The following is a 24,708-nucleotide window of genomic DNA, read 5'->3' on the forward strand; positions in this document are numbered from 1 at the left end:
TAAAGAACAAGCCAAAGAAGGATATTGGGTTTTATACCTTGCTTTTCACTACCCGAAGGAGTCTCAGAGTGGTTTACAACTGCTTTGCTTTCCCCTCCAAACAACAGATACCCTGTGAAGTAGGTGGGGCTGAGAGAACTCTGACAGAACTGCTCAATGAGAACAGGTCTAACAGGACTGAGACTAGCCCAAGCTGGATGCATATAGAGGAGTGGAGAATCAAACTCTGTTCTCAAGATTAGAGGCCTTGGCTCTTAACCACCACACCAAGCTGGCTTATAGGTATGGGACAGAAGTGGACTTGAAAAAAAATACAGGCATATTCTGAGAAAGATTCAAACAAGTGCTTCCCCAAACTGGAGGGCACCATTTGCATTAGAGTCATCTCCATCCCCCATGTCTCTCACAGTCACATTTTTGTCACATTAAAATGCTTGCATGCTTATGATTTAAAGTTCTGATCAATCCCGTCTGGCACATGTGTGTGGTGCCATTTTGGCTGGAAACAACATCAGCCCATGTAGGCATATTAGTTCCTCCTATATAAAACATATAGGAGCTGTTGAATTTCTGTTGACTGAAGGAGCTGAAATTAAACTTGCAAAAATGGTTTCCTCACAAAGTTAGCCATGATATTCTGTGCATTTTTTAAAAGGCTTTTTAACTCCACCCCCTGCCCCCCCCAAATTTAGCAGGGGTGGTGATAATGAGATTTAGACACAGATTGTTCTTCAGCATATCCAACAATAAAGCTCTTGTACCATATATACCTTTGAACCCTGTGCTTTCATATAACTCGTCTTTCGTTTACATTTCCCATAAATGGCTGTCATAGGAAAATGAGTTGTAATGATGATATTGGACTTTTAGTGCCTGGCTGGTAAAGCCAGGTGGATAGTGGAAGAATTGTTTTTAGAAGCATGAAGTGTTCTGGCCAACAGCTTGCATGACAATGCTGAATAGCATCTCTGAAGTAAGTTCCTCCCCCCAAATATCTGTCATTTTCTGTCTGGATGTACTGAAATGCACAAGGGTGACCTGTCAAAGTTGCTTTTACTTGCTAGAGTGAGGGCCATTCTGCACATAGAAAAAATAGTGTTACACCAATGCAATGGTGTAACACTATAAAAAATTGTGCCTCCGGCCATTCTTCACCTCCTGGCTCTCTCACTCTCCTCTGCTTCCTTTTTGTGCTTCTTGCTACTCCTCATGCCTGCTTGATATGGTGGAGGAGAAGAAGGTGATTCTCCTTTTAAGTAAAACTTCTCTGTTGCTATGCCTATGTATCTATGATTAGATGCATAGTGCTTACTTTACTGCCACCCCTTTTGGAATTATGAGCCTTGAAGCTTTAAAAAAAGTAACCTTGTTTCCGATTTTTTTGGGGGGGGGGTCAGAGTCATGCTTTGGGTGCTAACTGATGGGAAAACTTTTTTTTTTTTTGCTCTGCCTGGATGGTTTAGCATGTACTCATTGGTCCAGGCAATTTGCTTCAGAAAGAAAGAAAGAAAGAAAGAAAGAAAGAAAGAAAGAAAGAAAGAAAGAAAGAAAGAAAGAAAGAAAGAAAGAAAGAAAGAAAGAAAGAAAGAAAGCCAGCCCCGTCCCTGGGAGAAGGGAGAGGGAGCTGAGTGCGGGTGCTGGAGGCGGAGATAGCGCTTATTTCACCTCCACACCTTTTCTGCTCTCCTCTTGCTTGCACTACAAGGCTCCACTTTAAAATGGAGGAAGTAGTTGCCGGTTAACTGCTGGGACGTTGGATGCTGACCTTCATGTAAAACGCCAAAAATATGGTGTCAGCAAAAGGTAAGCCTTTCATTATATTTTCCAGATGCAGAATGGCCCCGAGATTCCCCTGCCCCTATATGCAGCTGACCCAAACGTTGCATTTAAGATAATATGCATGAATCAAAGAGTAGACAGGGTACTTCATCAGCTGTCTGTAGTCTGACATTTTGTTATATTCCTCTTCCTATGGTGGCATCATTGATTGGGTCCTACTTGATATCTCAGAGGCCTATCTTTTCCTAAAGACTGCTCAGTGATCCAAGCTACCATGGCAAGACAAAGAGGCTTCCTCAGTCTGCTTTGAACATGCAAACTGTACACATTGAGCGTTACTGAGCCATCAAAGCTATGATGGCTTCCATTGTTGCATCCTGATACTGCCTTTCCCTGCGCACACAAGTTCACCAACTGGAGCTGGATGTTCGCTTTGTTGGCTTTAAAGGATCCAACCTCTTCTCAGCCTCCTCCCCCTGCAGGAACAGAACAGACTGTACCAACAAATGCTAATGTTTCGTTGCCAGATCATTTCTTGCCTGGTGGCTGGCATGAATCTGCAGAGAGGATTTAGCAAATATTCAAAACCAGTTTGATTCAAAACAAATGCTCTAATTGTTAATGGGTACGTGTGCCATGCACTGTTTCCTTAATGCTGTTGTCCAGTGCACCTCATCATGTTTCACACATGGAACACACTTTAAACATTTTCTTTCTTTCTTTCTTTCTTTCTTTCTTTCTTTCTTTCTTTCTTTCTTTCTTTCTTTCTTTCTTTCTTGTGGGCTGTCAGACAGATAATGACAAAAGCTCATAGCTATCTTGAAATTGTAAAGATTTATTATTACCATATCTTGATAGATCTTGAGTATTTTATTGTTGGAATGCATATTTTCCCCATGATTTCACTTGGAAGAAAGCATTATGTAAGTAGATATTTCATGTATTTGATTCACTGACCATGTTATATACTTACATGCCCATTCTTTGAAGGGGAGGCATTCGGGAAGATCTTGCTAGTTTAACAGCAGTTGAATAACATCTAACAAAGTTTGCTGTCCTCTCTGCACACAGGTATATAAGGTCTGGGCGTGACCAGAGGTATGAGTCCTTGGGCATATCTAAAAGGCAAATGCCAGAGGGTTCTTTCCTTTCTGTTCTTATCCTGAGGGTCAGGCCTAGATATAGGCAAAAGATCAGCCATCCAAGGGAGATCAGCTTCATCATCTTCTCTTTTGGTTTGTTTTTTCATTGTGTATCACTAGGTGTTTTGGGTCCCCTCCAGGGTTAAAGGTTAATATAAGTTTGCTAAATCAATACCTTTTCATTCTTCTTGACCTCCAGGTTGCATGAAATGACCAGTGTGATTCTCTCCCTCTGTGAGAATCAAGGTCATGTCTGTTGGCGATTTGAACCCAAGTTTCTTAGAACCTAGCCTGACATCATACCTGCTTTCACTCTCTATTCTGGAGTTTTAGATTTTTCAATAAGGCAATGTGTTATTAACCATTTTAATTATTGTTTCCCTTGTTCCTGTTTCATATGAACAGTAATTTTTCATATTTATTTTGTTTGAGAGTGAGACTTACCATATCTGCCCAGCATATTCTTACTTGAAGGAGATTTGTATCTATCTAACACAACATTTTGCTACCTCATTCAAGTACTTCTGTGTTGCTCATACAGACACTGAAGTTAAGGGATTAAAATTCTGATGTTTCACATGTTCTGTGGGGGATTCTATGTATCTCTGCAGTGAGTGATGGATCATGAAGGAGGGTGCTTGACAAAAGAGCATTGTTCGCAACTATTTATTATTTTCACATTTAAACCCTGCTCTTTATTAAATAGGCATTACAACTCTAAAATTCATTAATTAAAATTTAAATCAACCTTGTCTATTCTGCCTTCAGGCTGCTCCTCTTTGTGGGAATGAGATGGTCACGGAACTGAGAGGGAGGCATGTAAGTTCTTAGAGAGCTTGTTTGGGGTGGACTTTCAAGCAGGTTGATTAGAACTGTCCTTTGGTCCAGAATTTTGTACACACTATCTTGCAAACATCCCAGGATGGTGAGGAAATAGAAAACAACTGCTAAAATTGCCATAATCTAGTATCAAGATTCTAGGGGGAACTCTATGTCACTAGGAACATGAAAGACAGCAGAGTGCTGTGATCAGAGTGCTGGGCTTACATTGGGGAGACCCAAATTGAACCCCCCTCTACCATGGAAGCTTGTTGAATGAGCTTGGACCCAACAGCTGCTGCCTAACTTATCTTCCAGCATGGCAGTTGTGAGTCTAAACAGAGATGGGAAGAATGTTGATGTGACTGCTTTTCTTCACTTGGGAAGAAAAACTATGTATAAATGGATGGAAAATGAATAAATCCTGTGCAAGGATTGTTATCCAGACCTCGTGCATTTAGCTGCACATTGGATCTTCTATGCTCTCAAGATCCAACAGTCTGCCCTTCCTTGTATGCAGACAACCCATTTGACTTGCACATCTGAATTGGCCCTCATTTTACATAACAACAACAACAACAACAAGCCATGTTCTCCAGTGTGCCAGATGCATATTTTTGTTCATCCATCCCATGGTTTGAAAAAAGCAGTACGTGTATGAAAAAATTATTCCTTTGGTTGTATAAGGAGGCCTCCTCACCCCCCCCCCCCCACTGCCCTCTGACACTTGTGCTGGCCAAACTAGTTCTATCTGATCAGTTGCTAGGTAAAGGTGTGTCAGTTGAAGTAGTGGAAATTTCTATTCATCTTATAAATAGTTGAACAGCCTGACTTGGTGAAATGTGAAGCGAGCAAATATTCCATCTTCTCCTCAGCGAGCAGATCGGGATTCAGGCTACGGTGCTGTCATGTCAACAGTGTCAGCACTGCTGTTCATGATGCCATGGTGCTATAAGTTATTCATGTGAACATCACAAACAAAGGTTTAACTTCACCAACGGCTGAACATTCCTGTACCTGCAGCTTTCTCCTCAGTTAGAAGGGGAAAAATGGCTCACAGGCCACTTAATCCACAGCATGCAGCCTTGAGGGACTGCCTCCGATGCAAATACAAAACATGAAACAGAAGGGGCTCCGGGCACCAGATGTTTTAGGAACTGGGAAATGATGGAGTGTCATTAAAACCCTAATGTCACAGGCTGACTTACAATTTGTGTGAGAAAAACACACATTGCTCTTATGACCATGTTTATATACTAGCCTATTAGAGGGTTTTTTTCTTCAGCTTATCCCTGATACCTCTTGCTTAAGTACTTTGACCCTTGTTCTGTGGTGTCTTAAGACTGATTCTCTTCCAAGGCTTCAAAATCATTTTGGGAGCATTCTTTACTCACCTTTTGTCTCTCTTTCAATCTCTCTCCCCCCCTGCCCCTGTAAAGTAAGGGTTTCTATAAAGGGGGCAAACTCAGTGGTGGGATTTTAGTGCTGCTCCTGAGCATCACAGCCTGTTCCCAGCAGTCTATCTTTATTTCTTGTTTCTAACTGATGAGACTCTGCCAGACTGTGTGTCACTTGCTGGGAAAGAGTGATACCGGGCAATGCTTTCTGCACCTTAGCGAGACATCATCATCTAGCGGCAAAAGCAAGGGACTGAGAGGCAGCCTTCTATTCTTAGCTCTGCTACTGACCATTCTGTAAACCATCTCCTGCAAAGAGGCTGAAGCAAATGTTTTTTTTTCTTTTTCCCCATAGCAAGGAATTTTTTTTTTTTTTTTTACAAAATCCCTCTCATGGTAAAGCGGTAGGTATTAAATTCTAAACCTCCTTCCAGGCTTCTGTCCAAAACAGACTTGGAAGTAAGTTGCATTGAAACTACTAGAATGGAGTTCCACAACAATTCGGAGAGCAGTTTATCTGAAATCATTTGGGTGCTTCTTGCCACAGATGGATGTAAAGCTGCCAATGATGTTTCATAGGAGAACCAGCTCCCTTTGGTGCAAGCACTTCTTTATCAGAATATAAACAGAGTGATCTTGTCCCTAAGAACATTCTGCAAATATTACAAGTTTTCTTAAAACAGCATTACAGGCATTTTAAATATCCCAAGTAGGGTTGCCAGGTACTCCCAGGCCTCTGATAGAGGATAGGTGTTGCCAGAACCAGGTTGGGAAACTCCTGGAGATTTGGGGAGTACAGGGACTTCAGCGGGATATAGGGGTGGGCAAATTGTGGTCCTCCAGCTGTTCATGGACTACAAGCCCCATTCAGGTGTTATACCTTTTTGGGGCTCATGGGAACTGTAGTCCATGGACAGCTGGAGGGCCACAATTTGCCCACTCCTGCGAGAATCCACCCTCTAAAGAATCCATTTTATCCAGGGGAACTGATTTCTGTAGTTTGGAGAAGAACAGTAATTTTGGGGGATCCCTGTATCTCACCTGGAGTCTGGCATTCCTATTCCCAAGTCTGGAAACTGATACAGTGCTTGAAACTCTTTACTTATTAATTTTTTAAACCATTTTTTGCTCACTCTGAGGACACAAAAATCATAGAATCATAGAGTTGGAAGGGGCCATACAGGCCATCTAGTCCAACCCCCTGCTCAATGCAGGATCATCCCAAAGCATCCTAAAGCATCCAAGAAAAGTGTGTATCCAACCTTCGCTTGAAGACTGCTAGTGAGGGGGAGCTCACCACCTCCTTAGGCAGCCTATTCCACTGCTGAACTACTCTGACTGAAAATTTTTCCCCTGATATCTAGCCTATATCGTTGTACTTGTAGTTTAAACCCATTACTGCGTGTCCGTTCCTCTGCAGCCAATGGGAACAGCATCCTGCCTTCCTCCAAATGACAACCTTTCAAATACTTAAAGAAGGCTATCATGTCCCCTCTCAACCTCCTTTTCTCCAGGCTGAACATTCCCAAGTCCCTCAACCTATCTTCATAGGGCTTGGTCCCTTGGCCCCAGATCATCCTTGACGCTCTCCTCTGTACCCTTTCAATTTTATCTACGTCCTTCTTGAAGTGAGGCCTCCAGAACTGCACACAGTAATCCAGGTGTGGTCTGACCAGTGCCGTATACAATGGGACTATGACATCTTGTGATGCCCCTGTTGATACAGCCCAAAATGGCATTTGCCTTTTTTACCGCTGCATCACACTGCCTGCTCATGTTTATTTTACAATCCACAAGTACCCCAAGGTCTCGTTCACACACAGTGTTACTTAGAAGCGTATCCCCCATCCAGTAGGCATGCTTTTCATTTTTCTGACACAGATGCAGAACTTTACACTTATCTTTATTAAATTGCATCTTGTTCTCATTTGCCCATTTTTCCATTGTGTTCAGATCTCATTGAACTCTGTCTCTATCTTCTGGAGTATTTGCCAGTCCTCCCAATTTGGTGTCATCTGCAAACTTGATTAGTCCTTCCACCCCCTCATCTAGATCATTAATAAATATGTCAAAAAGTACCGGACCGAGCACCGAGCCCTGAGGTACCCCGCTATTCACCTCCCTCCAGTCTGATGAAACACCATTGACAACAACTCTTTGAGTGCGGTTCTCTAACCAATTCCCTATCCACCTAACTATCTGAAAATCCAGATTGCAGTCCTTCAACTTATCCATCAGAACATCACGGGGAACCTTGTCAAAAGCTTTACTAAAATCCAAGTAAATGACATCAACCGAATTTCCACGATCCAGCAAACCTGTCACTTGGTCAAAAAAGGAAACCAGGTTGGTCTGACAGGACCTGTTGGAGACAAATCCATACTGACATCCTTGGATCGCCAAATTGTCCTCCAGATGTTTGCAGATTACTCCCTTTAATATCTGCTCCATTATCTTACCCACAACAGAGTTCAGACTCACTGTTCTGTAGTTTCCCAGGTCACCCTTTCTCCCTTTTTTGAAGATCGGAATAACATTTGCTCTCTTCCAGTCCTCCGGGACATTTCCAGTCCTTAAAGAGGTCTCAAAGATGATGGACAAGGGTTGTGTAAGTTCTCTGGAAAGTTCTTTGAGCACTCTCGGGTGTATTTCATCTGGCCCAGGGGATTTGAACTCATCCAGTGCAGCTAAATGCCTCTCGTCAACCTCTCTGTCCATGTCAGCCTGCCACCCAGACACTATCCTTTGGCTACTGCCATCTCTAGATATGCCTAAACCCTTTGACCTGTGGGAAAAACAGATGTAAAATAGGCGCTGAGCCTTTCTGCTTTCTCTGCATCCTCCATTAAAGGAGGATGAAATCCACAAAACAAAATACAAGAAATAAGCACTTACAACTCCCTCAAGATAGCCATGAAGCTGGTAATAAACCATAAGGTCTTCCTGGACTGGTTCTGGTTCAGAGGCCTGGATGTGAGGTTGATCTGGCTGTGACATCTATAACCTCATTGATCGTCAGGGTTGATTTGGCTGGTTCAGAGGCCATGGTTCATATCAGCCATAGGCTACAAACTGTAGGGTCAAGAAGCCTTTGCTGTTGCCTTGGGTTTGTGTGAGGAGCTTGTGCTTTTAGCTACTTCTGTGGTCTAAGCTACCCATAGAAAGGAAAAAACAATTGCCCTCCCCCTGACCACAGTCCCAGGTCCCCCTTCCCAGATCGCTGTCACTGGCTGGCTTACCTTTCACCATCAGTCCAATAGATCGGGCTGGCATTTCTTCCATGTGGAAGAAGTTGGAGGGGAATGCAACCACGGGCGCGACTAAAGTCTACCTGATTGGCTGTTCGTTGGATGAATGGCCAATCAGGTATGCAATGAGTCCTAACTCCTGCCACCATCCCAGTGCGATTTTATTTATGTTACAGATAACTAGATTCTTAGCAGGCTTTCACTTATCCAGCATCTGGAATGTTAGGAATCAATGCAATATTCCCTTATCCCAGCTCTCTGAAATAATAGCATGTGAACTGATTTCCTGCCAATTGCAGAAAAAGCCATATCATATAATCACTTTGCATGGCCTTAGCTTAACACTATCATGTGATGCTGCATGCTGGAGTGCTGCTCCCATCATTTGTTTGTTTATTAATTCATTAATTCATTCAATTTTTAGCCCGCCTCTTTCAAATGACCCATGGCAGTTTACATCAGATATAAAATCCAGTAAAAACCCTTACCCCATAAAATACAAAACTCCAGCAACAAGATAGCTAAAAGATTATGCTTTACAAATATTATGCTTTACAAAAGATTTACAAATCTTTTGTAAAGCATATTATTGTAGCTTAAAGCTCTTAGCCCCCGGCTCCTGTTCTCTGTGAACTGTTTTATACAATTAAGTCAATTGCCTTGAAGGCACACAATCATGGAACGAAAGGCACTTTATTTGCAGTTCACAATAAACATATCAGTGAGCAGCTGACAGAGTTCTCTATGGGGAGGGAAGAGACATTCTCTAACTATAACATGTCTATAACATTGTCCAACTATAACATTCTCTAACTATAACAAAAAAACATCAGTTTTTTGGCCCTTGACCTGGCCACATCTATAATCCATTTGAGGCCTGGCAAATCCTTCTTGGTAAATTGCACCAGGGAGGCGTATTTGGTAAAAAATGAAGCCACCTGAAAACACCCAGTGTTGAGGCACAGAGACGAGGCCCAGAGAACTCTGTGTGGGTGTCAGCAGTGCATGAAGCCATGTTTAAACTGTGGAGCTCAGCACTTTTGGGACTGCATGGCCTACAACTCTTTCCCCTGCCCTCCTTCCATAGGTCAGGGATTTTACAGGGTGTAAGGAGAATCAATGTTGTTATCTTTTGAACTCTTATGTCTTCTGCTGAGCAAACACATAAAGCACAAGACAAAAGGAGTGTAGATCTAGGGACATGCACTGAGATTAAAATCAAAATCCAGAATCTGTATTTGGAATTTGGATCTTGAAATTAAGAATTTGGAATTTAGGAAATCCAGAATTTCCTAGTATTATTATTATTATTATTATTTATTTGATTTGTATGACCGCCGCTCTCGGAAACCAGCTCGCGGCGGTTCACAACATTTTAATACAGATACAATATATTAACCATTAAAATTCCCCATTAAAACCCCATTAAAACAATGACTAAGTCACAATGATGGCGATTAAAACTATTCCCGTACAGGCCCACTGGATGAGCAGAAGGGAACGGAGGATAATTGGGCATAGGATGGAACACTCTGGGGAACCAGGTCAGTCTAGTACTGGCCTCCCCCCTCCGGGGAGAGGGTCCGATCTTAGCCCCGGGCCATCACCCGGCCTTAGACAAACGCCTGGCGGAAGAGCTCCGTTTTGCAGGCTCTGCGGAACTCAGAGAGCTCCGACAGGGCCCGCAGCTCTTCAGGGAGCTCATTCCACCAGGTAGGGGCCAGGACCGAAAAGGCCCTGGCCCTTGTCGAGGCCAGGCGTGCCTCCCGGGGTCCTGGGATCATCAGCAGATTCTTACCCGCAGAGCGAAGTGCCCTGCGGGGGGCATAAGGAGATAGGCGGTCCCTCAAGTATGCAGGACCCAAGCCGCGTATAGTCTTAAAGGTTAATACCAAAACCTTGAACCTGATCCGGAAACAAACTGGCAACCAGTGCAGCTGCTTCAGCAGAGGCTGAACATGGGACCTCCAAGATGATTTAGTGAGGACCCGTGCAGCTGCATTCTGTACCAGCTGTAACTTCCGGGTTAGAGACAAGGGTAGGCCCGCGTAGAGCGAGTTACAGAAGTCTAATCTAGAAGTAACCGTTGCATGGATCACAGTGGCCAGGTGTTCCGGGGGCAGGTAGGGCGCTAGTAGCCGAGCTTGGCGTAGATGGAGAAACGCCGTCCGGGCTACCTTAGTGACCTGGGCCTCCATGGAAAGTGAGGCATCCAGAATCACTCCCAAATTCCTGGCTTGGGGCACAGATGACAATTGTACCCCGTCCAGGCAGGGAAGACGCGCTTCCTGTTCCTGCTCCCTTCGGCCTAGCCAAAGGACCTCCGTCTTAGAGGGGTTGAGTCTCAGGCGGCTCTTCCTGATCCATCCAGCCACTGCTTCCAAACAACTGGCGAATTTTTCTGGGGGGAGATCTGGCCGGCCATCCATCAAGAGATAGAGCTGGGTATCATCAGCGTACTGGTGACACCCAAGCCCATAACTCCGTACCAGCTGAGCCAGGGGACGCATATAGATGTTAAATAACGTGGGGGTATCTAGAATGCCATTTAAATCAATAGAGATACCCATTTAACATGCATTTTATAGACATTTTCCTTCAGCTCTCAGTCATTTCCCATTGCCTGTGCCAACCCCAAAGAGCTGAAAATATGTGGCAAGTGCATACAGCAACAGCTGCTGTTGCCAGGCATGAGCACTGCAAATGCCACCAGGGCAGCATTGAGCATAGCACAATCCAGCAGAGGCCAGTAGGTAAATAACCGGGCTGCACTGGCAGGCAGACTGGAGCAGCAGACAGACAGACAGTGGTGGGTGGATAGAAATTACCACCACCATGTTGTGCACTAAACAGTTGAGTGAGTGAGTCCTAGACTAGCAGTTATAGAGACTAATGTCTCGACACCTGGCAGTAAGATCGACACCTGGCAGTAAGATTGGCAGAAATCCTATAATCACAAAATTTCGATCTAATGTTCGTAAATATGAATGAAATCAGTTCCACCCGAAATCCATAACCTGATCAATACCAATGAGAGGCCCACAGAATTTAGCTTGCCATGTAAAGTATGGAAGAAGGCTAATAGAATACAAACAGGCTTTGGCAGTTCTGCATATTTTATATCATTATATGCTTCCTATATGTAACTCTGCCATACAGTAAATAAATATAAAATAAATAATAGCTGGAGAAAGGGAAGGAGCAATAGCACACAGAAGTATAACATAACTTGTACAGTTGGCTTGAGTGTGCTATTGAGTGTGCCAAATGCTGGCAGGGGCTCATGAGAATTGTAGTCCATGGACATCTGGAGGACCTCAGGTTGACTACCCCTGCCCTAGACAACCCCCTTCTCAGCCTATTAAACCACAGGACCACTGTTTTTTGGCTCAAGGGGCTCCTCCATATATACCACTGCCACAGACATAGCCTCTCTCTGGTACAACCATGGTAACTGCAAATACGAGACACTGAACTTTCTCCCCCCTCCTCCAGTATGCCAATCTGTCTGGAGAATATTTCAGTTTTCTTTCTCAAGCAGCCATAGCAAGTTGTCTGAGAAATAGAAGAAGAAGAAGAGTTGGTTCTTATATGCCGCTTTTTCTCTACCCAAAGGTGTCTTAAAGCAGCTTACGGTCGCCTTCCCTTTCCTCTCCCCACAACAGACCACTGTGAAGTGGGTGAGGCTGAGAGAGCCCTGATATCACTGCTCGGTCAGAACAGCTTTATCAGTGCTGTGGTGAGCCCAAGGTCACCCAGCTTGGCTGCATGTGGGGGAGCAGGGAATCAAACCCGACTTGCCAGATTAGAAGTCTGTTCTCCTCACTGCTACATCAAGGTTTGGCTTTCCACCTCTTGCAATCAGCCTAGACTCTTTTGTATAGAAATTACTCTGAATATCATGAAATAAAATTCAGGTTAGAAATAAAATTCAGGTTATAGCATTATTTGTTGCCTCCAAATAGTTTCGAATCCAAATCGCACACCCCATATATGTTCTTCAAGAAATACTAAGAGATATGAAAGGGTGTGTAATGAAGAGAAGCGCCTTGTTGCTAATGGATGCAGGATGGGTTTGATATTTCAATATCATTTAAGGAACACAATCACCCCAGGCCCATCCCTTCCATGCTATTCTGAACGTCCCCCCCCTCGAAGCTGAGACCACTTAGAAGCAAATAGTACACCCATAGTTTGCTGAACTTGTACTGATTCTGTCTAAGAACTGGCATTCTGAACTGGCATTGCCTATTCTGTTTGTCATTTCCCATATTATTGTTTGTCATCTCATGATTTCTAAACTTTCCAAAGATACATAACACAAATCTCAGACAGTCTCTCCTTTGACCCCCCCTCCTTTGACTGTGTAAAGTCTACCTTATAATTAACTGCTTCTTTTGGGAAACTACTCCTTGGTACTATCATGGAGAGAAGGAAGTATTACCACATTTGCATTTCCCCCCCATTAGTACAGAGATCCTTTTAAAGATATGAGGGGCAATGAGTAGTGTTGTTCTGGCGTGTATATATCTGAACTTCTTCCTTAATTTTTATTTCTTGGCATATACTGCTGAAGACACTAAAAGAAAGGTCAGTGTTGAATTTTTTTTACAATTTCTTAAGATTTATTTTCCACTGAATCAGCTCTTTACAAAAGAGATTCACCTTGCGTAGTAATCTCTTAGCAGACTCTGCTCCCAGCCTTTGTTGCTGGCAAATGTTTAAAAATGGAAATGTTTGCAAAGTGATTCTGCTATGATAAAGAGGTAAAGGGTGACACTTTGCATTTTATTACATGCTGTTTCAGACACTCAGCTGCGTCAAACTGTGTCAGACCCCTGGTCTGTTTAGTTGGCATATTCCTGTGGTTTGGACAGAGGTCTTTTCTAGTACCAGCTGCCTTGACAGCCTTTAACTGGAGATGCTAGAAATAAACCTCGGGCAATACAGATGCTAAACATGAGTTCTGTCAGTGAGGTATAGACTGAGTTCATAAAAGAGATAATCAGGAGACGTTGAGTAATTCAGGATGGCTGCAAAAATGCCATTATTATTATTTTTTTAAATACTTCTTTCAAAACAGTTGGATTAGTGTGAACATTTGATTCCCATTGCTATGCATTTGTTCACTCCCTGCTTCCAAGGACTGAATAAACCTGGCAGGGGGAAAACTGGGTAAAGACCTATTAATCGTATTATAAAACTGGATTACTCTCATTAAGCAGTAATACATATTTTCAGCCCCTCTCTGAGTGATTATTTGATTTGATCAGTTTGAGCCTTGTGGGTTTGGAACCTGTCGATATGGACATGGGAAAGGGGGAGGGAAGAAAAGAGACATCTAAATAATAGATGAGGAGCAAAGGAAGTTTTTTCATTTCCAGTCCATGTACTTTAGTATGGGGCACTCATAGGATCATGCTGCATAAAGCTCACACAGCTTATATAAAAAAACCCTAATGCTGCAACACAGTCAGGTGACACAGAACCCGGTTCCTCGTCTGACTTCCTGTATTTTTCCTAAGTGCATTCTCTACCCCCACCCTTACTAAAAACCCATGGGGGACCTTGCTTACTGCAGCACTGCTTTTGGCCTTGCTATCGTCATCCAAATCAATCTGAAATACAGTCATCTCTCCCAATCTATTTTAATTTTGGTGTACAATCTGCCTGGCTCCTGGCCACGATGGAGCTCAGCAAATGTTAATGCTCATTGATTCGCAGGTGCACAGATTTCCCTGTGACGACAGGAGTTTCTGTCTACATTGGTACTCACTTCCTTCCCATCCCCTTCACATTTGCACGTTTATTAATGACGTCAGTGCTGATGTTCAGGCACAGTGTTCTGCAATGTCACGAAGGGACAGAGAAGGCAATTTCAGAAAGCCATCAAAGCCAACAAGAGCACCGTGTCTTTCTGCCTGTCTCATGTTTATCCCCACCTATCGTAAGTAACCATACATAACATGCATGCAAAATTAGGTTGTACTAATCTGATTTAAAGCAAACTAGCCAGAGCCAAATGCTACACATCACAGAAACATTTTCCTGGGAGACATGAAATAACCCTCTCTTTCGGGGAAATGGGTTTGCTTCACCCGCTGGTTTCATGAAAAGATTTCAACTAGGTGCATGTTTCCTGCCATTTAAGTTACATTTCCCAGCTATAACAAAGATAGTAATAAAAAGATTTTTTTTGGGGGGGGGGAGACAGGGGCAAAATCATACATTTTCAAATTGTCCAAATATTTTTGTGTTGTCTGTGCTAAGTTTTAGAAGATGATATCTTCCAAGTTTCTGTTTGGGAGTTGATTACTATCCTTCTTGATCTGGCATTGAATGGGACAACTTCAGAAAGATATAGCACAATCTCATCAGCTTTTTAAAATGGAGGGTGGTGACAGATACGGTTGACAATTATAGGCTGCAAAAATGAAATAATGCAGGCTATGCTGGTGACAATTGAATTTGCATGTATGAATGTAGGAGCTTCCTCCAATCGTCGACTTTAATGTTTCATATCTACTTTACTCTCAGATTTAAAGAGTGTATCAGGAAGCGGGAAGGGAGGGTTCTATTTTATTTTTGTATTGGTAAAGAATTGTATATATTATTGGCTAACCCTTAATTTGCCATTAAATTCACTGACTGACCAGCAAATCTGAGGTTGACACATCATCATCACCTTGCACCCTTGGCTTGGCCATTGACATAAGTCTGCTTCTGTTACAGAGCTTGGCAAGCTCTCCATAGCAAAGACATAAAATCTTTCTGTCTTTTTGGAAACTGAAATCAAGCAGGGCATCTTCCTCAAAGCAATCCTGACTTTTTCCCTTGCCTATTGGAAGCAGCGGCCTCAGTTACAGGAATAAGTGTAGCTTTAAACTAGGGATGCTAGTCCCTGTTGGGACCTGGGGATCCCTTGATATTATAGCTCATTTCCTTTCTGGCCCCGGCTCCAGCCTGGTGGAATGAGATCCCAGGAGAGTTATAGGCCCTGACGGAGCTATCAACATTCTGCAGGGCCTGTAAGATGGAGCTCTTCCCCCAGGCTTTTGGTTGAGGCTGGGGAGGAAGAGCTGTCCCAGGGAATAAATAATCTAACCAACTGGAGGTCCCGCCTAGTAGAAGATCTATTTGATTGTACCGTAGCACAGATGCAGTTAGGATAGGTAATATACTGACTGGTGTAGGGGAGGAATGGGGCTCTGTCGTCTGATGGAAATTTTAGATTATTTTAGTAGTTTATCATAGAATCATAGAATCATAGAATCATAGAGTTGGAAGGAGCCATACAGGCCATCTAGTCCAACCCCCTGCTCAATGCAGGACTAGCCCTAAGCATCCTAAAGCATCCAAGTAAAGTGTGTATCCAACCTTTGCTTGAAGACTTCCAGTGAGGGGTAGCTCACCACCTCCTTAGGCAGCCTATTCCACTGCTGAACTACTCTGACTGTGAAAAACTTTTTCCTGATATCTAGCCTATATCATTGTACTTGAAGTTTAAACCCATTACTGCGTGTCCTCTCCTCTGCAGCCAGCAGAAACAGCATCCTGCCCTCCTACAAGTGACAACCTTTCAAATACTTAAAGAGGGCTATCATGTCCCCTCTCAACCTCCTTTTTTCCAGGCTGAACATTCCCAAGTCCCTCAACCTATCTTCATAGGGCTTGGTCCCTTGGCCCCAGATCATGTTCGTCGCTCTCCTCTGTACCCTTTCAATTTTATCGACGTCCTTCTTGAAGTGAGGCCTCCAGAACTGCACACAGTACTCCAGGTGTGGTCTGACCAGGGCCGTATACAATGGGACTATGACATCTTGTGATTTTGATGTGATACCCCTGTTGATACAGCCCAAAATGGCATTTGCCTTTTTTACCGCTGCATCACACTGCCTGCTCATGTTTAGTTTACAGTCCACAAGTACCCCAAGGTCTCGTTCACACACAGTGCTACCTAGAAGCGTATCCCCCATCCAGTAGGCATGCTTTTCATTTTTCTGACCCAGATGTAGAACTTTACACTTATCTTTATTAAATTGCATCTTGTTCTCATTTGCCCATTTTTCCATTGTGTTCAGATCTCGTTGAACTCTGTCTCTATCTTCCGGAGTATTTGCCAGTCCTCCCAATTTGGTGTCATCTGCAAACTTGATGAGTAGTCCCTCCACCCCCTCATCTAGATCATTAATAAATATGTTAAAGAGTACCGGGCTGAGCACCGAGCCCTGAGGTACCCCGCTACTCACCTCTCTCCAGTCTGATGAAACACCATTGACAACAACTCTTTGAGTGCGGTCTCTAACCAATTCCCTATCCACCTAACTATCTGAAAATCCAGATTGCAGTCCTTCAACTTATCCAGAACATCATGGGGAACCTTGTCAAAAGCTTTACTAAAATCCAAGTAAATGACATCAACCGAATTTCCCCGATCCAGCAAACCTGTTACTTGGTCAAAAAAGGAAACCAGGTTGGTCTGGCAGGACCTGTTGGAGACAAATCCATGCTGACTTCCTTGGATCACCAAATTGTCCTCCAGATGTTTGCAGATCGCTCCCTTTAATATCTGCTCCATTATCTTCCCCACAACGGAGGTCAGACTCACTGGTCTGTAGTTTCCCGGGTCATCCTTCCTCCCTTTTTTGAAGATCGGAATAACATTTGCTCTCTTCCAGTCCTCCGGGACATCTCCAGTCCTTAAAGAGGTTCCAAAGATGATGGACAAGGGCTGTGCAAGTTCTCTGGAAAGTTCTTTGAGTACTCTCGGGTGCATTTCATCCGGCCCAGGGGATTTGAACTCATCCAGTGCAGCTAAATGCCTCTCGACAACCTCTCTATCCATGTTAAACTGCCACCCAGACACTGTCCTTTGGCTATGGCCATCTCTAGATGTGCCTAAACATTTTGACCTGTGGGAAAAAACAGGATGTAAAAAAGGCACTAAGCCTTTCTGCTTTCTCTGCATCTTCCGTTAGAGTTTGTCCATCCGCACCCAACAGTGGACCTATTGCCTCCTTTACTTTACGTTTGCTCCTCACATAACTGAAAAATCTTTTCTTGTTACAATGGGCTTCCCTGGCCAATCTTAGCTCATTCTCAGCTTTGGCCTTTCTTATGATTGATCTACAATGCCTAGTAACCTGTAGGTACTCTTCTTTAGAGCTCTGTCCTTCCCTCCATTTCCTGAACATTTTCCTTTTCTTTCTTAGTTCCTCTTGAAGTTCTCTGTTCATCCAAATAGGCTTCTCAGAGCTCCTGCAATGTTTTCGTCTTTCTGGGATAGTCATTGATTGAGCATGCAATAGCTCCTGTTTGAGTAGCGCTCACCCTTCACATGCTCCCTTCCCTTCCAGCATTCTCATCCATGGTATGACACTCATCATGTCTCTGAGTTTATTAAAGTTTGCCCTACGAAAATCCAACATCCGCGTCTGGCTACAAGCTTCATTGGCTCCCCATCTCAAAAGGAATTCTATGAGGACATGGTCACTTCCCCCTAGGGTCCCCACCTCCTTCACCTCATCCACCAACTCTTGCCTGTTGGTCAGTATTAAGTCCAGTATGGCTGAACCTCTTGTGGGTTCATCTACCATTTGATAAATGAAATTGTCAGCCAGGAAGGTCAGAAAGTTACATGACTGAGGACGCTTCGCAGAGTTTGTTTCCCAGCACACATCTGGGAAATCGAAGTCACCCATGATGACAAGGTCCTGCCGCTTGGATATTTTCTCAAGCTGCTTACAAAGTGCAGCATCCACATCCTCTCGTTGGTCAGGCGGTCCGTAGCAGACACCAACCACCACACTGTTTGTTTTCCCTTGCTTATTTTCACCCAGATGCTTTCCAATGTAGATATGCTCTCCTTCAATAGAATTTCCTGACAGGTAAGCCCTTTTCTCACATACAGTGCCACTCCTCCACCTCTTCGATCTATTCTGTTTTTTCTGAACAGTTCATATCCATCCACCATTACATTCCAGTCATGAGAATCATTCCACCAAGTTTCTGTGATGCCTACTAGATCATACCTTTCCATCAGCATGAGAAGTTCCAGCTCTTCCTTTTTATTGCCCATGCTTCGGGCGTTAGTATAAAGACATCTGAATCCTTTACTTTTGGTTCCCTATGAGCTGGCCTTGCCGGTTGGGCTGCCTCCGATCGTTTTCCTTCCATACACTCCCTATGTTGATCGTCTCCTTCCCCTAGTGGCTTTAGTTTAAAGCTCTCTTGATGAATCTCCCTAGGTTCCTGCCAAACACATTCTTCCCCAGTTTCAATAAGTGCAGTCCATCAGGTGCTAGTAGGCCTTCCTCAAGAAAGCCTATCCCATGGTCCCAGAAACCAAATCTCTCCTGCCAGCACCAACTGCGCAGCCAGTGATTCACCTCCATTATCTTCCTCTCCCGACGCATTCCTCTTCCCTTGACAGGCAAGATTGAAGAGAATACCACTTGTGCCCCCATTTGCTTGAGCTTCCTCCCCAGATCTTGATAGTCTTTTTTAATAGGAGCGATGGTATTCAGGGACATGTCATTCGTTCCCACATGGATCATCACAAATGGGTAGCGATCCGTAGATTTGAGGAGTTTGGGCAGCCTTTCCGAAACAAAGAAAGTTTTACCGGGGATGAGGTCCCTCCCTGCCCCAAATCCTGCCTACTCATGACTCCATCCCTAAAGTCTCCAAGTATTTCCCAACCCAGAAGAAGAAGAGTTGGTTCTTATATGCTGCTTTTCTCTACCAGAAGGAGACTCAAACAGCTTACACTTTCCCCTTCCTCTCCTCACAACGGACACCCTCTGAGGTAGATGAGTTTCTGAGAGCCCTGATATTAGCGCTCAGTCAGAACAGTTTTATCAGTGCCATGGTGAGCCCAAGGTCACCCAGCTGGCTGCATGTGGGAGAGTGCAGAATTGAACCCGGCTTGCCAAATTAGAAGTCAGCGCTCCTAAACACTACACCAAGCTGGCAACCCTAGTTTGAACCTCCCTACATTTGTGACTTGCTGCACCCTGCACATCATCTGTTTTGTCGTAATGCCCATAACTCTCTAAATTTCAAAAGTGCCTTCAGGCTGCAAGGAAGGAGACCCTTGTTCTGAATACTTCAATTTATAAACTGTCCTAATGTATTCATTGGTGTTAAAATCACCAATTTTAGCAGTTGTCCTTTGGATAAACGCCTGCCAAGACTAAAATCCTGCCAATTTGCACTTGATGGACTGCAAACATTGTATCCTCAAAGGGCTGAACTGAAGCCAGGAATAAGGCAGCTCAGAACTTTGCACTGGTGTTTGCAGATACTTATGCAGTAATTAAAAACCAATTGTTCTCTTAAAGAACAATGGCTGAAATTTAACAAGCATTATGTTTGTACCTTTGACAACTGGCCAGAAAAAAAGTCTCCTGTCCCTTTAATAAAGGAGACTTTTCATGGCATGGACTAAATAACAATATTTGATAATTGCCGCAAATTAACCGATATTAAAGAGGCATCTATAGGAACTGGTTTGAAAATTGGTAACCCCAGCATGTACATAAGTAGAACATAAAGTCTGTAGCATCACTTGGGAGCCGTATGCAGTATGTAACAAAAATCCTACATAATGCCCATGTTCTTTCTTGTTGTTGTTGTTAGCTACTCAATATGTGTCTGACACTTAGTGAGCCCATGGCAGAGCTGTCACCACAATTCCTGATCCCACACTGCCTCCCTCAGTCATGCAATGTTTTGGTCTGTGTCCATTTTGATTTGTCTAACCATCATGTTCTTTGTTGGCCTGGTTTCCTTTTTCCACTAACCAGTCCTAGCATAATTGCTTTCTCCACTGAGTTAGATCTCATGATATGGCCAAAGTAAGTGAGCCAGAGTTTCATGATTTTTCCTACCAATGATATATCAGACTTTATGCACTGTAGTATTTCCTTGTTCATGACTTTTGTTGTCCATGGAACTCGCAGAAGCCTTCTCCAACCCCAGAGTTCAAACAAATCAATTCTTGTCTGATTTTTTCATCGACCAGCTTTCACAACCATAAGTAGCTATTGGAAATATGATAAATCTAACTAATCTACATTTGGTAGTCAGGCTTATGTCCTTGCTTTTCCATGTTTGGTTCAAGCTCATAATTGCTGAGTGACCTGGAGCAATTAATTGATCTTTGGGGTATTTGCTTAAAAACCACTCATAGCTTAATGATGTGCCAAACGTTTTGCCTTTGTCTTCTCTTAATTAATAACAGAAAACTTCAGAATATAGAGGACTATTAATATTAAGAGAGGAAATAAGGAGCCTTATCTCACAGCAACAGAAAACCTATTTCTGCAAATAGAAGGCAAAGATACCATAAACTAACAAAAAAATGCATCAGCCTATCTGGAGAGAGGCGTTTGTGTTACTGTAGTTTAATACATGAATCTTATCACACCTTTGACTTGGATTTAATCAGCAACTCAGACATGGACTAATTAAGGGGAAGCGTCATGTCCAAGCCCCAGAACATATTGTCTTACTGGTACAAATGAAATAGCTGTGGAGCTCTCCATATTGAAGAAAGAACAATGTGTTTGAGTGTATTACACTTCTTAGTACAAGCTCCAGAGTCAACAGTTCAGTCCTCCCTGGTCAACCTGCTTCACCAACTGCCACAGAATTAGACTTGCCAGTTCTGGATAGGGAAATATGTGGAGACTTTGGGGATGGAGCCCTTATTGGTGTATAATGCTATGACGTCCACCCTCCAAAGCAGCCATTTTCTTCTGGGGAACTGATTTATTTAGTTGGGAGATGACCTATAATTCCAGGGGATCCCCAGGCTCCACGTGGGGACTAGGATCCTTATACAGAAGTCACAATCTCCCCATTCCAGTGAGCCTGCAAAGCCCACTAAGATAACGTGACCAGACATCCTGTCTTTGGTGGGACTGTCCCGCCTTTGGGGCATCTGCCCCGCATCCTGAGCCATCCCCCAGATGTCCCGATTTTTTATTAGAAAAATAAATGCCCCGGGCTCCAGGGTGGGGCTTGCACAGCACCTTGTGGCCTCCCGCGGCAGCAGCGGCAAGGCAGCGTGAAGCCACAGAGGCTCCAGCCTCCTTGAGGATTGAGCCCTCTATGCTGTGCGAGCGCTGTGGTGCCCTAGTGGCTCTTTGTGCTGCCGCCGGTGCCCTCACATGGCCTCGCCTTTAAGACACAATAAAAGTCCAGTAGCACCTTTAATACCAACATACATTCATTCAAGGCATGAGCTTTTGGATACAAGCTCTCTTCCTCAGACTATGATTGTCTGTTCATTATACCATCAGGCAGGCTAATTAGAAAATAAGATTTTCTGAATCGATAACTGGGTGACAGATCGTATAGACAGGGTACTTGTTAATGGTTCAGCATCTTCTTGGAGAACAGTGACAAGTGGAGTGTCCCAAGGATCTGTCCTGTGGCCTGTGGTGTTCAACATATTTATAAATGATTTGGATGAGGGATTAGAGAGAATACTTATTAAATCTGTAGACAATACTAAACTGGGAGGGGTAGCAAACACAACAGAGGACAGAATCAAAATACAGGATGATCTTGATAGTCTCAAGAAGTGGGCTAAACTGAATAAAATGAAATTCAATAGGGACAAATGTAAAGTTCTGCATTTAGGTAGGAAAAACCATATACACCAATATAGGATGGGGAAGACATGTCTTGGCAGTAGTATGTGCAAAAAGGATCTAGGAGTCTTAGTAAGACCATAGATTAAACATGAGTCAGCAGTGTGACTCAGTGGCTAAAAAGGCAAATGGGATTTGGGCTGTATCAAATGGAGTGCTGTTTCCATATCACAAGAGGTGATGGTACCATTTTGCTCTGCTCTGGTTCGGCCTTACTTGGAGTACTGTGTTCAATTTTGGGTACCACAGTTAAAGAGGGATGTAGACAAACTGGAGCGTGTCCAGAGGAGAGCAACAAAGATGGTGAGGAGTTTGGAGACCAAGATGTATGAGGAAAGGTTGGGGGAGCTTGGTCTGTTTAGCTTGGAGAGGAGATGACTGAGAGGGGATCTGATAACCACCTTCAAGTATTTAAAAGGCTTTAGAGTGGAGCAGAGTGTGGAGCAGAGTTGTTCTCTCTTGCTCAAAAGTGATGGACCGGAACCAATGGGATGAAATTAATTCAAAAGAAATTCCATCTAAACATCCGGAAGTTAGAACAGTTTCTCAGTGAAACAGGCTTCCTCGGGAGGTGGTGGGTTCTCCATCTTCGGGAATTTTTAAACAGAGGCTGGACAGCCATCTGATGGAGAGGCTAATTCTGTGAAGGTTCAAGGGGCTAGCAGGTTACAGTGGATGAGCGATAGGGTTGCGAGTGTCCTGCATGGTGCAGGGGGTTGGACTAGATGACCCAGGAGGTACCTTCCAATTCTGTGATTCTATGCTTCTATGAATCTGCCAATCGCATGTTTGTGTTTCTGTGAAAAAATCCTTTTCTTCAGCAAAGGAGCCTGACTATGGTTTTAAATTGTTGGCAAAATTTAAATATGCAAAGAGGAGTAAAACACCAAGCTGTTTAAAAGAATAAAATAATTTTATGCAAATAGAGGAGAATACAATAGTTTTATTATGAAGATAAACAATTTTATATAGAAAGAAAGGAGAGCAAGAGTCCTGTCTAGCAATCCAACTGTTTTTCTACATTCATTCAGTCTGTTCATTCTCAAAACAAGGAGAAAGGAAGAATTTTCAAAGGAACAAGAAGACTCTCAAATGAGTCAATTAGGACATAGGATGAGAGTATTTGAAAAAAATCAGGACATTCCTATGCTAAATATACATCTCCTTCAATGCCCCCTATAGGATATTCTACATATGCCTTTGAATTATGCACATTATAGATCTTGCATATTCCAACATAAATACCATGATTCTGTTAAGTACTTTCCTACAGGAAGGTCTTCTTAACTGGTGAGAAATACTCTCTGAGAAGAGCTTTATTTTGCAATATAAACTATCACTTTAAACAAGAGAACACATAAGATTATGCCAAATCTAGTATTCAGATTCCTGCCCACAGTTGAGTGGGTCAAAGAAGAATTCCCGCAGTACATAACAATAAATTTGGTAGTTATGATTTAATCTATAAAGCTTTTGTTGAACTATGTTGTGGAGTGACTTGTAATCAATGTTGGGACTGGCTTTTCTCCTGACTGCTTGTACAGAATGCTAATATAGTCTATTGGACTGGGAGCTGAGAAGTGTTCTTTCCGTCTGTCACAACAGATGGGTTAAGGAATGAGAAAGTAATCTGTGCCCTCTCTTTTTCTGCTAGAAAGGAGGAAGGACAAAAAGAGGGAAACTGTCCTTGGCAGAAATCAGAAGCTGGAAGAAGCACAATGCGAAGGTGACATAGTCATGAAAATGTCTCCATTTATTTAAGCGAGTGGATTTCAAAGCTGAATCCTCAGTAGTCCCTCCCCCCACCCCAATCTGTCTGCAGAGAGTCCTAAATATAATTTGTGGGATGCAGATGCCTGTGCTGCTATGTGAGACTGTTGATGCAGGAGATAGCCAGTGTATTATAGTGGTTAATACTGGACTAGACATCAGAATCATCTTCTGCAGACTTCAGCTGGCCTAGAAATGTGGTGAGAATGGCGCTGTTGGTTTCATGTCCCTACTCCAACATGAAACTCACTGGGTGACATTGAGAGGATTGTTGGGAGGATTTTACAAAGGAAGGAGGAACTAGGTATGCTTTTATGAGCTCTTTGCAGGAAGGGCAGAACAAAAATGTGCTAGATGGAAATTTTAATCAGTGGTCCATAGGGACAAAACAGTCACCAGAAAATGCATTTTCCTTAGCGGCATCCTTATTGGTGCTGTCATCAACTGAATTAAAAGGCTCCTTATCTTAGGAGACCATTCATAGAAGCACACTCTAAAATTATTGCCTTAATGAAATCTTGGCCTAAAATATGAACCACATTTTGAATCAGTTAAGTCCTGTATTTTAATGGCATGTTTGCCCACCAGCCATCTGAATCAGCAACAGAAATAACCATACGCAAACACAGTAAACATTTTTGAGAGAAGCCAAAATTAGTACATTAAAATGCAAAAAATAGGTTTTGTTTTATTCAATCCAATGTATTGAGTTGTATGCAAAACTGGATGCCCATGCTATTTTTTTCCCCACTGTTTCTCTTAGAGAGGAAGCTTGGTGTAGTGGTTAAGAACAATGGCCTCTGGAGAATTGGGTTTGATTCCCCACTCCTCTACATGCAGCTAGTTGGGTGACTTTGGGCTAGTCACAGTTCTGTCAGAGTTCTCTCAGCCT

General features: G+C 43.2%; 2 long non-coding RNA genes across 2 annotated transcripts in view; both read left to right on the plus strand.

Moving 5' to 3' along the window:
* Positions 1-24,708, plus strand: part of LOC143838138 (uncharacterized) — a 202,379-nt gene that overhangs the window by 138,973 nt on the left and 38,698 nt on the right. The window lies entirely within an intron of this gene.
* On the plus strand, positions 1,581-23,773 carry LOC143839108 (uncharacterized). The gene is made up of 3 exons (XR_013231615.1): positions 1,581-1,803; positions 2,770-2,850; positions 23,701-23,773. It is a non-coding gene; the product is annotated as an uncharacterized LOC143839108 (long non-coding RNA).

Source organism: Paroedura picta, chromosome 5 (genome assembly GCF_049243985.1).
Source record: "Paroedura picta isolate Pp20150507F chromosome 5, Ppicta_v3.0, whole genome shotgun sequence".
Lineage (NCBI taxonomy): Eukaryota > Metazoa > Chordata > Lepidosauria > Squamata > Gekkonidae > Paroedura > Paroedura picta.